At 44.3% G+C, this 12,646-nt stretch overlaps 1 protein-coding gene and 1 long non-coding RNA gene across 4 annotated transcripts in view; one reads left to right on the top strand and one right to left on the bottom strand.

Moving 5' to 3' along the window:
* Positions 1-365: 365 nt before the first annotated feature.
* On the bottom strand, positions 366-8,283 carry LOC104682545. The gene is made up of 2 exons (XR_750705.2): positions 8,250-8,283; positions 366-2,502 (listed from the first exon to the last, which is right to left on the bottom strand). It is a non-coding gene; the product is annotated as an uncharacterized LOC104682545 (long non-coding RNA).
* The window catches only part of GLIS3 (GLIS family zinc finger 3), a 491,079-nt gene continuing 486,092 nt past the window's right edge, over positions 7,660-12,646 (top strand). For all 3 annotated transcript variants that reach the window (XM_030919883.1, XM_030919882.1, XM_010389229.2), the window contains exon 1: positions 7,660-8,252. The gene's annotated coding sequence lies outside the window, so the exon portion shown is untranslated. The remainder of the gene's footprint in view (positions 8,253-12,646) is intronic.

Raw genomic sequence — 12,646 nt, 5'->3', positions numbered from 1 at the left:
CTACCACATCCCTAATCCAGGGCTCACTTGCATAGTCCAGGATAGTCTCCCTACTTTAAGGGCAACTAATTAGCAAGCTTAATTCCGTCTGCAGCCTTAAGTCCCTTTTGCCATGTAATCTAACATATTCATAGGTTCCAGGAGTTAGGATGTGGATTTTTTGTTGTTGTTGTTGGGGCACAGCGGGGGACATTATTCTCCCTATCAGAGAAAGCTTCAGAGTAAGAGGAGGTGGATAGTAAAGGTCATTCTGTGTAGATAAAACAGCAGTCTCGGAGGCTCTGGAAAGTTTGCAAAGCAGGCTTTGAGGAACTCTAAGAAGTTCAGTATCACAGTAGTGTCATATAAGCAGGTCATTACATATATAATTTATACAATATATCTTGTTCTTAATTTTTACATAAATTATGTTTTTCACATATCTCATCAACATGTATTATAATGAGCATACTTTATGGAGGCAGTAGAGTATTACAGCTAAGAGTGTGTGCCCTTGAGCCAAGTGAGGCTGGGTCCTACTCTCACCTCTACCACTCATTAGCCCCTATACTGTGAGAATTAAATGAGATCAAGAGTCTTAAGTACTTTGCTCAGCCTGGCACATAATAAACCCCTAATAAATCTGAGTTGTTATCATTGCCATAACTAAACTATGTCTTAAACTGATCACTCATAACTTGCCACCTTCACTTTCTCCTTAATGTCCACTTCTTGCTGGAAGGAAAAAGAAAGCAGTGACAGGGAGAACATTTCTGACTTATGCAATCTGCTGAGATAACATCGTTATTATCAAGTTCCCATTGTCTAACTGCTGGGGCCTAAATTCAGTCTAGAATCTAAGGACTCTCTGCCCCTGTTGCTTATATCAGCAGGGGTATCTATAGCTAGAGTTTCAAATGGCATTTAGTTATGAAACAGAAGACAGAAAAGCATGGGGGTGGGGAGGATGTTCAAGGATGAACTGAAACTTTCCAAGGTAGGAGTAATAACAGCAGCAACAGCAAAAAGGCATGAGACTCAGAGATGGCTGGGTAGACATGTCTCTATGATTCCTTCTCTATTTCTGAATGCCATTCCAGGAAAATTTGGGTGTCTCCATTTTATCTAGGAATGAGAAAAATCCTATTTTGGTGGGAATTTGGAAATGAATGTATTTCCTATTAGGTGCTGAATTCTGGGGCAATATTTGTTAACCAGTAACTGAGAACATGTAGAAATGGCCTGGCTGTTTGAGACAGTTGTCTGACAACCAAATGGATAAACTACTCTATCTGACCCTCACAGGGTTGACTAGCTGGTCTGAAAGGGGGCATTGTGTAACTACTGGGGAAATGGAATTTCTCTTGCATAATATCAAACTGACCAAATGGTAGGAGGGTCCTGAAGAGAGTATGAGCCATAACTTTACTTGAAAAACCCACAACCTGGGCAACATAGCGAGACCCCCCTGCCTCTACAAAAATAAACGAAATGAGGGCATGCACCTGTAGTCCCAGCTCCTTAGGAGGCTGAGGCAAGAGGATCACTTGAGCCCAGGAGGTCGAGGTTGTAGTGAGCTATGATCGCACTACTGCATTACAGCTTGGGTGACAAAGCAAGACCCTATTTAGAAACAAAAACAAAAAACAACAAAAAAAAGACTACAATGATGTCATAAAAGCTAAGTATAATATTTATTAGGTGGTGAGCCCCTTGAAGTTTGTCTTGCTTATCTTTGTATTCATGATGGTGCCTTAATACCTTAGGTACTTCTATAAGTTGCTATAATTATTTGTTTAGAAATTAAAAGGGATTTAGTAACTCATACAAATGAAAAAGTTAAGAAGTCAGGTAGAAATTAGGTGTGGTTCCATCAGGGCTATTCTCTGTAATCTTCTCCACCCTTCCCTTCACCAAGTGTGAGCCTTCTGTGTAGGCTGAGAGGAAATCAGTTTCACTTTTTTCTTTTCTTTCCACAACACATAGAGGAGAAAAGGTTACCTCTCCAGCGGCTCTCTAGAAAGAGAAGTTACCTTCTTCAGTAGCTATCAGATAACTTTCCTGCTCACATCTCGTTTAGCCCAAACTGGGTTACATGCCCATTTTTTAACCAATCCCTATAGCCAGGAGAATGTCTTGCACGGATTGACTTAGGCCCAGATTTATGAGCCATTCACTTTGACCAAGGGAGTGAGATTCCTCTCTGAATCACCAAGCCCATCAGTTGAGCTGGGGCTGGGATCAATTTCCCTTGAAGATCTTGGGCTGGGCTCCTTATCAATAGGGGATGCCCCTGGTTTTACATGTGTGCTGGCCAGTGTCACAATTCCCATTCAACCTTTGCAATAACTCATGTAGTGGAATTGAAGTTCCCCGTGGTTTGGGAACCAGCTCAAGGTCTCTCGATTAGTGGTGAAGTTGGGATTCCAGGATTTCTGATTCCAAAGTCCACTCTTCTTCCAACATACCACTTGCCTGAGTGAATAAACAAATAATTGTCTGGTGGAAGTAGGGTTTCCCGCCCTGAAAAGGTAATAGAGCAATGGCTAATAGGTAGAAGTTTGGCTAGTCCCACATGAGTTGGGTGACAGTGGGGAGATATTCCACCTCTCTCTGCCTCTGTTTTCTCATCTGTAAAATGGAAGCTGTGCTAGATCTTACCTGATTCGGATGTTGTGAGGATGAAGTGAAAAATATGTAGATCATGAACTTAGAGCAGTGCCCACAGCCTGAAGGAAGTCAACACTCTTACCCAGGGCAGGTCTGCTTTGGGGGCAACTGGTCATTTGTTCCACGGACAATAAAATTATACTCTTCCCTGCTGTATAGAGTTAAACAAGAAAAGAAATGTGTATACATGTGAAAATCTCCTGCATGCTTTTAACATTGTGAGAAGTTAGGATTTGTGGAAAATCTCTGAGTTTCTTCGACCCCCTTTGCAGGTATATTTAAGACTCGAGGTGAGTTGGGGAGGAGTCTGAAAAGCCACTGAATTGCTTTTGTTCCAGAGCTTAATTCTGCCCCAAACTAACTAGTTGCTCTCAGTTATCCTGATGTACCAGTGCTGTGCTGCCTTCTTCATTTCCACTAGTTTTTAAATAATTCACCTTCTTCTCTGCACCCTAATTCCCTATTTTCCATTTCTTTTCTTCCCTTTTCTCCCCATTATTTAAGTATATATTTTTATTTTGAGGCTAGAATTCAGGGTATGATGCAAATGACCTGGTTTAGTAGTGGGTGTCAGACAGGAAAGGGTCACTGGAGCAGGGCACAGACCGGCTGTCCTCCTTACTCTAAGCATTGCATAAAGTCTTTGAATTTTCTTCAAAGAAATTGAATTTTCTTCAAGAAATAGGAGGTAATATTTAAATCTTCAGTTTATAATAAAAAGCCTAGGGGTACAGAAAGCTACTTCATATCACAATGTAAGAAATCATTCCTGCCTCTTTCACACTCCCTACACACTAATTATGCTCATCTGACATTGATAACAAGATGCCTTGTACTTTGTATACCTGCAATGTGCTTTGCACACATTCAAAGAGCATCTGTTAGCCTCTTTTGGAACACTGAAATTATACACATATGTAATAATTAGTTGTGTTATTTATCATCTCTGAAGGTAAAGAAACCATTCTTTCATTCTCTCATTAATTAATCCATTTATTAGATTAGCATTAGTTACTTACTAGTGCCCAGTACTATTTCGAGGCCATGAAAGGCATATGAAGAAAAGTAAGTTATGGTCATTAAGAGGCACTTATAGAAGGCAGTTATAGATAAGATAGCATTGGGATTAGGTAATTAATTTTACAACATCACATATAGTTGGCCAGCATAGATGTTAATTTGTGAAAGAATAACTGGCTGCCTGTGGAATATTGTATATATCTATGAATTTATGTTTGTTATGGTAAACTCTTTGTAGATATACCTAAGTAATATGCCAAGGAATACCTCATCAATCTTTCTCTGAATTTTAGATACATCTTAGCTTGGTTTGTATAAAAAAGGAAGAAACATTTCACCAATTAGACAAGATTGAGAGATATTGTATGGAGTAAAATATTTACAGCTTTGACTTTAGAAAGGAAAAGAGGTATGATGTTGTGAATGTGATAGGTGTAAATAACAATTTTTAAATAAAAATTATATCACTGATGTGTATGTGAGCCAAAGAGTCTGGGCTGAACATACTTGTGACAAATTAGTAGAAAAATCAGCTTAAGTTTTCTTAGTATATCACACACTGATAACATAATGTGAAATTTGCTGCATTCCACTATTTGTACTACTCACACAGGAAAGGAAAATGGAAACTTTCCATTTTACACATTTAGTTCCCCCTCTTAAAGTTGGCAAACACTAACTTTTTCCGCTGCATTTCTACGTAACTGGACTCTTGCCAGCTTGTGTGTGTGTGTGTGTGTGTGTGTGTGTGTGTCTGTGTCTGTGTTTTAATAGCTAGGCATACTATCACTGGTGCTACTCGCTCAATTTCTCTGCATTTTGGGGTTCAAACTCGTTTCTTTTCATGGACACTTTATGGGAGTAGGAATCTGATCATAGTTCTTTGCAAGTTTGTAAGTAGTTTACTGTCAGAGCACTCAAAGTGACTCAAATAACAGTTCTGAAGTTTTGCTGTTAGGACGTTCCTTCGGGAGTGTTTCATTGCTGTGAGACTGTAGATGTTTCTATTTTGTATTCTAGCTTTGAGTGAGCTGCTTGCTATGCAGGACTTATGCCTTCTGTGCCCCTTCTGATGCTGATTCTTCTACTTGAAATGATCTCCTCTGCTTATCAGTTCTCTACTCATTCTTTGAAGTCCAGCTCAAACAGCCAAGCTACTCCATGTCACATTGCAGGAAATTATTCGTGCCTCCTCCACATTCCCTACAAACTTCACTATGCTCATCCAACATTGATCAGAAGATGCTTTGCACTTTATACACCTGCAATATGTTTTATACACATTCAAAGAGCATGCACAATTATTTTGTAGTACAGTAATGTTGATTGAACTTGGGGCTTCTAAACTGGCATATCTGGCTCTGTCTCTGACTCTCTTTAACTGTTTACTGAGCTTCAACTTCTTGGCTTCTAAATAGGAGATTATTCATATCCACCTCATACAATTGTTTTGAGGATTAGACAAGGTAATATATGGAAAGAGTCCCCATTTCTTGAGGGTTTGCTATAACTGAGACACTGGGCAAAAAGTTTTCCGTAATATCCTCACATGTAGAATGCATACACGTGTTAATTCCTTTAGTCCCAATACTTGGACAGAGTATGTACTCACTGAATATTTATCAAATGAATGAGAACTGGACTGGAGCTGGCAGCAGGGGCCTGTCTGCTGAGTCAGCTGCTCTGAGTCAGCGGTTGAGGCACATACAACACAGGTCTCTAGAGAGGGAAGATACAGACTGGGCTGCAGTTCCCACCTATCTGGCTGAAGCGCTGCCAGAGTATGATTCCTGAGCACGATGGAGAGCTCATGGGTAGGGGAGAGTATCATTTCCGAACTACATGATTTCCTTTCTCACTGTCTCTCATTACCACCCTCCCTCACCCCTGTTGACCAGTTCAGCCCAGAAGAGGTACAGATCTCATTCTGAGTCACTCCAGGGTTGTATTGGTACAACAACAACTGCATTTTTACTATAATCCATGGAATATAAGAACATTGCAGATCTACATTCTTGGCCAGAAAAAAAAAAAAAAAAGAAAAAAAATTCAACCAAAGCACTATACCTCTTTAGTGGTAAATATTTTAGGAATGTTAGATGTTCATGAAAATCACACCTAAATAAAATGACATTCCCACTCTTGGGCTCTTATAAATGAAGAGATTTTGGGGATCTCCAGGTTGATGACTCATAACTTTCCCAGTGTTTTTTTCCATGAGCCGTTGATTAAAGTTGGGTGTAGCACTATATATTTTTTCTTTTCCAGCTAAGCTGTTCCCATCATTTGGGAAGTTTTAGAAGCTCTGCAAGCCCCTAGGATACCAGTCTATGCATCAAAACCATTGTATTTGAAATGATATTTAAGGGACGTTGGAAAGGTTTTTTGCAGCCTCCACCCAGGTTTGTCTTGTTCCTGGGGAGCAGTTGTTGTACAGCACAAGAATCTGATGAACAGAAGTTCCCATGATGCATCGAAGGGTTAGTGTTCCCATCTTGCTCTGTTCCTGAAGGCTGGAGTTAATGAAGAAGAGTTTTTATGTGAATGTCAGGCATGTTGCAATAACTAGCCACAATGGAATAGTCATGGCAATTTCCACCACTTGGTTTCTTTGTTTTTGTGATGTTGCTGCATGCTTCATTTTATGAGTATTTTCTTTTCTTATGTGTGGTTGAGCCCATCTATTGCCAATCTTGGGCCTGGATACTTGTATTTAAAAGAGATGAACAGAGAGAAACTGGAAAATTGACAGAATGACATATCCTAAACTCTTATTATTTTTCTTCCCCTACTTCTGCTGACAAATATTCTGGTGATTAATATTCTGATGAGTTTGTGTCCGGAGGAGAAGGAAAAGAAAAGAAAAAGTACTGTGGAAACCAGGCTTCTTTTGGTTATGTTAATATCATGGATACAGACCAAACCTAGTAATATTCCTACTGAAATTAGATAAATGAAAACTGCCAACAGTCTTTTAGTTTTGGCTTTCTGGGGTAAGTCATTTGTGTCCTTGAGGACTTCTATCTTGATCAAAGCATCTACTACCTGATTGCTAATTTATATTGGAGTAGGAACATTAGAATAGAATATAAGGACTTGTGAAATTCTAAAAGTGTCTGGTGGCATCCTCACTCATTTAATTCATGAGGGTGAATAATACTCTCAACTGCAGAAAGGCCTACGTGGAGGATATTGTGTGCATTACATACCTAGATTCCCAAGATGGAAGTCCTTGCATCTGCGGCAATACATGTGATGAACTACTAAAAGCAGACTTTCTTGTAACAACCTTTTGAGGGCTCTGATCAACACAAGCAGAAGGGATGGTAGGTCAGAGCTTAGGTGGGGTATGAGGCTGAAGATGTTGAATTCATAAAGTGCCACTTTATAGATGTAACATATGCAGGGAATATACCTCCATTCCTAACTGCCTGTGTTAGGAATTTTATACCCTTCCAACACTTCCATCACCTTCCTCTCTTCCCTGCCTATACTTGGAAAAGATGCCAAACGCTTCCTTAGTGCTTCACCTATCCAGTTTCGAAGGTGTTAGGTGCATCCGATTCCAAATTTCAAAGCAACCCTTTTGCCATTTTTCACTGTGTTATTCTCTCTGTGTTACTACCGGATTTTTTTTTGTTGTTGTTTGTTCATTTATTTTTTTATGACCTGACATCAAATCCTGTCTAAACACTAACACCTTTTCATGTTAAAATAAAAGTCAGTTTAACAAATAAGGCCAGGAAGAAGGCGAAGTGTCTCCCTGCTGTTACCTTGTTCTGGAATTCTGGAATTCCTCCACTTCTGGACTTCTGGAGTACTGGGAGTGTGAGTGTGAGTGTGTGTGTGTGTGTGTGCGCGTCAAGAGGGAGACACAAGCTCAGCTTTTGAATTGGCCAGCCTAGTGACCAGCGAGCCCGCCCCCACTCTTCTCCCTCCCCCTCCGGCGCTCACACTCAGGAAGCAGCTGGCTGCAGGCCGGCCCTCGCGGCCGCACACACATCCACACTCCTCGCCGGGCCGCCTTCCTCCCTCCCTCTTCCCCCTTCCCCTCTCCCTGCCGAGTGCCGCGGCCACTGCCCCTCCCGGGACCCCTTGTAAGCCGTCCGCGGCCGTCCAGGGTCGCACCGGCGACGGAAGCCGCCTGCAGCAATTAGCCAGCATCCCGGGGTCGGCCCCCAGAAGCACTCCCCGGCCCGGGACAAGGATGAACAGGACAGGCGAGGCACAAAGTCGCAACTCAACTTTTTAGAAACATTATTTGCGTGTGTATGTGTGTAGCAGGGGAGAATGAGCTGATGCAGAGGGTCCAGCCGCCCCGCCTCTGCCTCCTCCTCCCCCTGCCGCCGCTGCCCTCGCAGACGCGCGCGCACACACGGCACTTGGGCCGGGTTTCCGCGCTCCGTCTCCCGGCTTGGATGGGGGTTTTCTTTTCCGAAGGAGGCAGAGCCCGCGGAGCGCGCTGAAGGGCTGGAGCCCCAAGTTACTCCTCGTCAGTGCTGGCCGCCCGCTGTCACTCGCGCTGGCTGGCCGGCGGAAGGGACCCGCACACCGGGCTTTGTTGTGGAAATCCCGGTTACCTGGTAAGTGGATGCCATAGGAACTTTGCTCGCAGGCGAGAGACGGGGAGAAACCGGGCGCTTGAGAGTGTGGGGGAGTTAAAGCTCAGAGACGCAAACTAGGGATTAGAAATAGTTTTCCACGCTGAGCCGGTGGCGTTCGCGCGGGTTTAAGGATACGCGCACCCCAATCCCCAGAGTCATAGGTCACTGAGAGACCTGCGCTTACTGAGATTGATAGCAACAATTAGGGTTCAAACAGTGTTCCTGTCAGTGGCCTAAGAGCGCCCAATGTAGAAGACAGAAAGATCAACAGGGTTTTAAAGTTTCGCTAATTAGGAACAGTTTTTGTTTTTTCATTTTAAGTAGAGGGGGCAGAGGGGTACACAATCAGGGCAAGTTGCAGGACGCACGGGCGTGGGGCGCTCCACTTCAGAGCCCCCACTGAAGGGAAACTTTGGCGAAGTGGGAATTGATGGGGTGACGTGAGGTCTCTCGCGCACACACGGGGCAGTAGTTGTATTTTCAAGTTCCACGTGTTTGTGGAGCTTCACGAAGACTGTTGTCCACGTCTGTGTCTCATCCAAGCCGGTGTCCCCATGATTGCAAGAGGTGGTCGGGTTGAGGGTACCTACACTCCTCGCCGGTACCGGCCCGGCGACCCACAGCCGCCGGGTCAGTAACTATAACCTCCCACGCCGCCAGTGCGCAGACACAGCCAGACACGAACCCTCCCCGCCGGGTTCGTCACCTCGCGTTTACATTTTATGGGGCCCGACAAAATGTCAGCACTGTTTGGAAAATGTCTCAGTCTCGGAGACTTTGTCCTGCGCACGGCTCTAGTCCCTATAAATGACCCTGTGTGTATTTTGAAGTCGGCCCGGGTCGCTCTCTGGAAAGCGTGAGTGAGCTGCGGTCTCTCTCCTAGACACACACCTTGCCCCGAGCGACAGTTCCAAGTTACTCACTGGAGCTGACAAGTCACCTCGGGGATAAGGAAGTCACCCAAGTGTCTGGAAATCTTGGCCCTGGCTGATTTGTCATCCTATGGATGATTCAATTAGGTACCTGACGGGAGAAACTTTGGGGAAGGGTTTCTGGCTCCGCGTTCGCGCCCTCCGAATTGTTGGAGGTGTTTGGGAGGCGAGAAGCGAAGGGAAACCATAGGCTTAGGACACTGGCTTGGCGGGGGCCGGTGGCCAGCGTGTGGGGGCTGCGAGCCCGGCCATGGCTACTCCGGGCTACAGGCTCCGGCCGGGGCGGGCAGCGCGCGCGGGTCCCCGCCGCCCGGGCTTCCCAGCAGCGGCGCCCTTTCGGCCCCCGACTTACTCAGGAGCGGGTTGCACAACAGGAAGCCGGCACTAGTTTGTTTTGTTTTGCTGCGTTCGCTCGCTCGCTCGCGCACAGGGCCGAGGTTTAGGGGCGGAGGCGGCGGGGGGGTGACGGGGTCGCAGCCGCGCGTACCCAGCCGGGCGCTGTCGCCTCCGCCTCCGTACCCGCCCCTAGTTCCGCGCCAAGGAACCTGGATTTCCGACCCCAGCAGCGAAGCTAGTGGGATAGGGAACCGATAAGGGCTGCCCTCCTCCTGCCTTGTCCCACGCGCCTCTCCCCCGCCTGGCGGGCTCCCGCCACCTCTCCCGACTTCTCCAGTCCTCCTCTTGGCAGGAGCGGTCTCCAGGACTGAGGTCTCCGTCCCCCTGCTCTGTGTGCCTCCTTGAGCCCCCCCGCTAGTCTGCCCTGGTATAAGCTTGGCCCTCATCTCTGGAGCATCTAAACCCGGGGCAGGGGTAGGGAGCTACTTCCGGAATCGCAGGGAGCAGGGTCCGTAGAGACAGGACTCGTGCAGTCGCGGCCCCGTTTCACGGAGAGGGTTGCTCTTGCACCCTCTCCCCGAGCTGGCAGAACCACCTTCCTCCAGGAATTCAGCATCTCCTGAGAGTTGGGGCCCCGGGGCCCTGGAGTTTGTGAGAAGAAGGAAGTTCTGCAGCTCCCCCCAGTGGACCAGTTCCCGTTAGTATGGGACCGGGAATCTCAAGGATAGACTATTAAAGCTAGAGTGGACCTTGGAGTCACCTACTGATGAGGAAACCGAGCCTCAGAGACGTTAGAGGTTTTGCCCAAGACTTCACAGCCAGCTGTTACAGACCCAGGACAAACCCTTAAAGTTTTCAGTTACCAGTTAAGAGACCATTTCTTGGCTCGAAGATGAACTCAAGACAAATGCGAAGTCTGGTTCTGTCCCCTCTGAAAGCTTTGATGAGTCATGATTTCTACCTTGGGAGTTAGCCAGACGTGTCTGTTTCCCCCTCTGTCTTGTTTCTCACTGGACCTCCCTTTTTAGACTAAACTTTTTTTGGTACAAAATCGATTTGTGTTGGTTTAAACCTTCCTATTTCTTCTGTCTCCTCCTAGTTTGCTTCCAGTGGTTCTGTGTGAAGCAGGTGCAACCTGCAAAGGTTTGCAGAAAAAGAATCCACCACGATGAAGGTCGTTCTGAGAAAGTTTGAAGCAATTTAGACAGGAAAGTGTTACATTATGTGCATTTTTTTTTTTTTTTTTGCAATTGAGAACAAGCTAAAGTGTAAGGATCATCTATAACCGTACTGCAGTTTTCATATATTTTCACTAGTTGTCTGTGCAGCCAGACTAGCTCTGACGTTACTTTTGAAAGGAAGGGTAGAGGGCATTTTTTCCACTATTTTCAAAACACCTTTCCTTATTGGTAGTTTGTTAATTGCTTTCTTTTCTTGCCCAGAAGACTGAGTAATCCTTGAGTATGAGTAGATCTATTTAACTGCCGCTGTTAACTTCTCGCCTTGGGTCACCTTAGGCCAGTTTGGGGACAGCATCTTTAATCCCCTAATTCCACTGAAGTTCCTTAGTAGTAGGCAGGTTATCAGAGGTTGAATACCTAGGGTTTGTTGGTTTGCTTGGAAGAAGTGATCATTGCTTCAAATAATGCAATCTTTATTGGGGTGGCGGATGAACTCCAAGGTCCACCTAGTGGGTGAAATTCCTACTGAGCTAAAATAGGCTGGGTAGGGGAGGTTAAATAATAGCCAGATAATGTTTTGTATCAGCCCTGCCTTCATTTATGCAGGAGAAAGTGGTCTTTCTGCCATTTCAGAAGAGAGCTCAGTGTTCTCGGTCTTTTTTTTTTTTTTTTTTTTTCTCCTCCTAGTAAATTAAGGCCAAGGACGTTTATTCTTTCCACTGTTGTCTCTCTCATATCATAATTATTGATCTTTGGAGTTGGAGTGTTAATTTACTCTTCTCCCAGATTATAGAAGATGTACTTCTGGAAGGAGATAACTGAGAAAGTGGCATCACGTGCACATTTCTCATCTCTGGAGAAGTCATTTTCTGTGTTTCTGTGATTATTTTCTGTAGGGGGCATTATATTGTAAATAAGGTGGAGATACAGGACTGAATTGTTTGACTTTTTCCTAAGTTTGGTTGGTTCATAGACTGTATCAGGACTGCAGAAAAAAGACACATAGGAAATCTGTGTGATAAAAAAAACTTGTTGCCATTCTCATTCAAGGAAGATCACACATAACAAAACCTTTGAAATGACATTGATACATAGTTTGATTAAAAGATGCCCAAGTCCCCAGCTTTTGTAGTTTCCCACTTACTTGAGGCAGAGTTGACACAAAAGCCAAATTTTCTATTGAGATAAAATAAGATATCCTTATGGAAAAGCACACTTATCTTAAGCTTGATGCATTTTTTTGCAAGTGGAACACACCCACATAACTAGCCTCCAGATCAAGAAACAGAGCATTATCAACACACCAGAAACATCTCTCACACTCCATTCCAGTTACCACCTCTGCCTAAGGTAACCACTGCCCTGGTTTCTAACAGATATGTTAGTTTTGTCTGTTTTTTTAAAAAAAATATCTTATGTAAATGGAATAATTCAATATGCACTCTTGGGTCTGGCTTCTTTCGCTCAACACAACAACCTTTTATTAGGTCAAATAATTTGGACTCCCCCTTTAAAGATGATGGAAACAGTCTGGCTTGCAGAAATTAGTGAGGCATTACTTAATATGATAGAATTAAGGAAAAACACTAACCAAACTGAAGCCATATTTATATTCTGATGACAGTCTGGTTAGGGAGACCAAACAGACACAAGTGAAATGTCTAATGTGACACCAGTGTAGGTGAGCAGGAAAATTCAGAGGAGTTCCTTACGCTAAGGCAACCCAGAGTGTATTTCACAGTCCCTTGGTGAGGGGCAGCAACCCCCATAATAATAAAAAAAAAGTGCCTGGTTTCAGTACTGAACTGTTCATTTGCAACTTTTAGCTGGGATTTTTCATTGTTCACCAGTAGGCCAAGATAAAGGCAAGAATAAAATGCCTCTCCAGAAAAGGGAATAGAATTTCTGTGCTACTTTTTCCTAG

This window comes from Rhinopithecus roxellana, chromosome 16, assembly GCF_007565055.1.
Source record: "Rhinopithecus roxellana isolate Shanxi Qingling chromosome 16, ASM756505v1, whole genome shotgun sequence".
NCBI classification, from domain to species: domain Eukaryota; kingdom Metazoa; phylum Chordata; class Mammalia; order Primates; family Cercopithecidae; genus Rhinopithecus; species Rhinopithecus roxellana.
The sequence above is the reverse complement of the archived record's forward strand: the minus strand, read 5'-3'. Positions and strand labels throughout refer to the sequence as shown.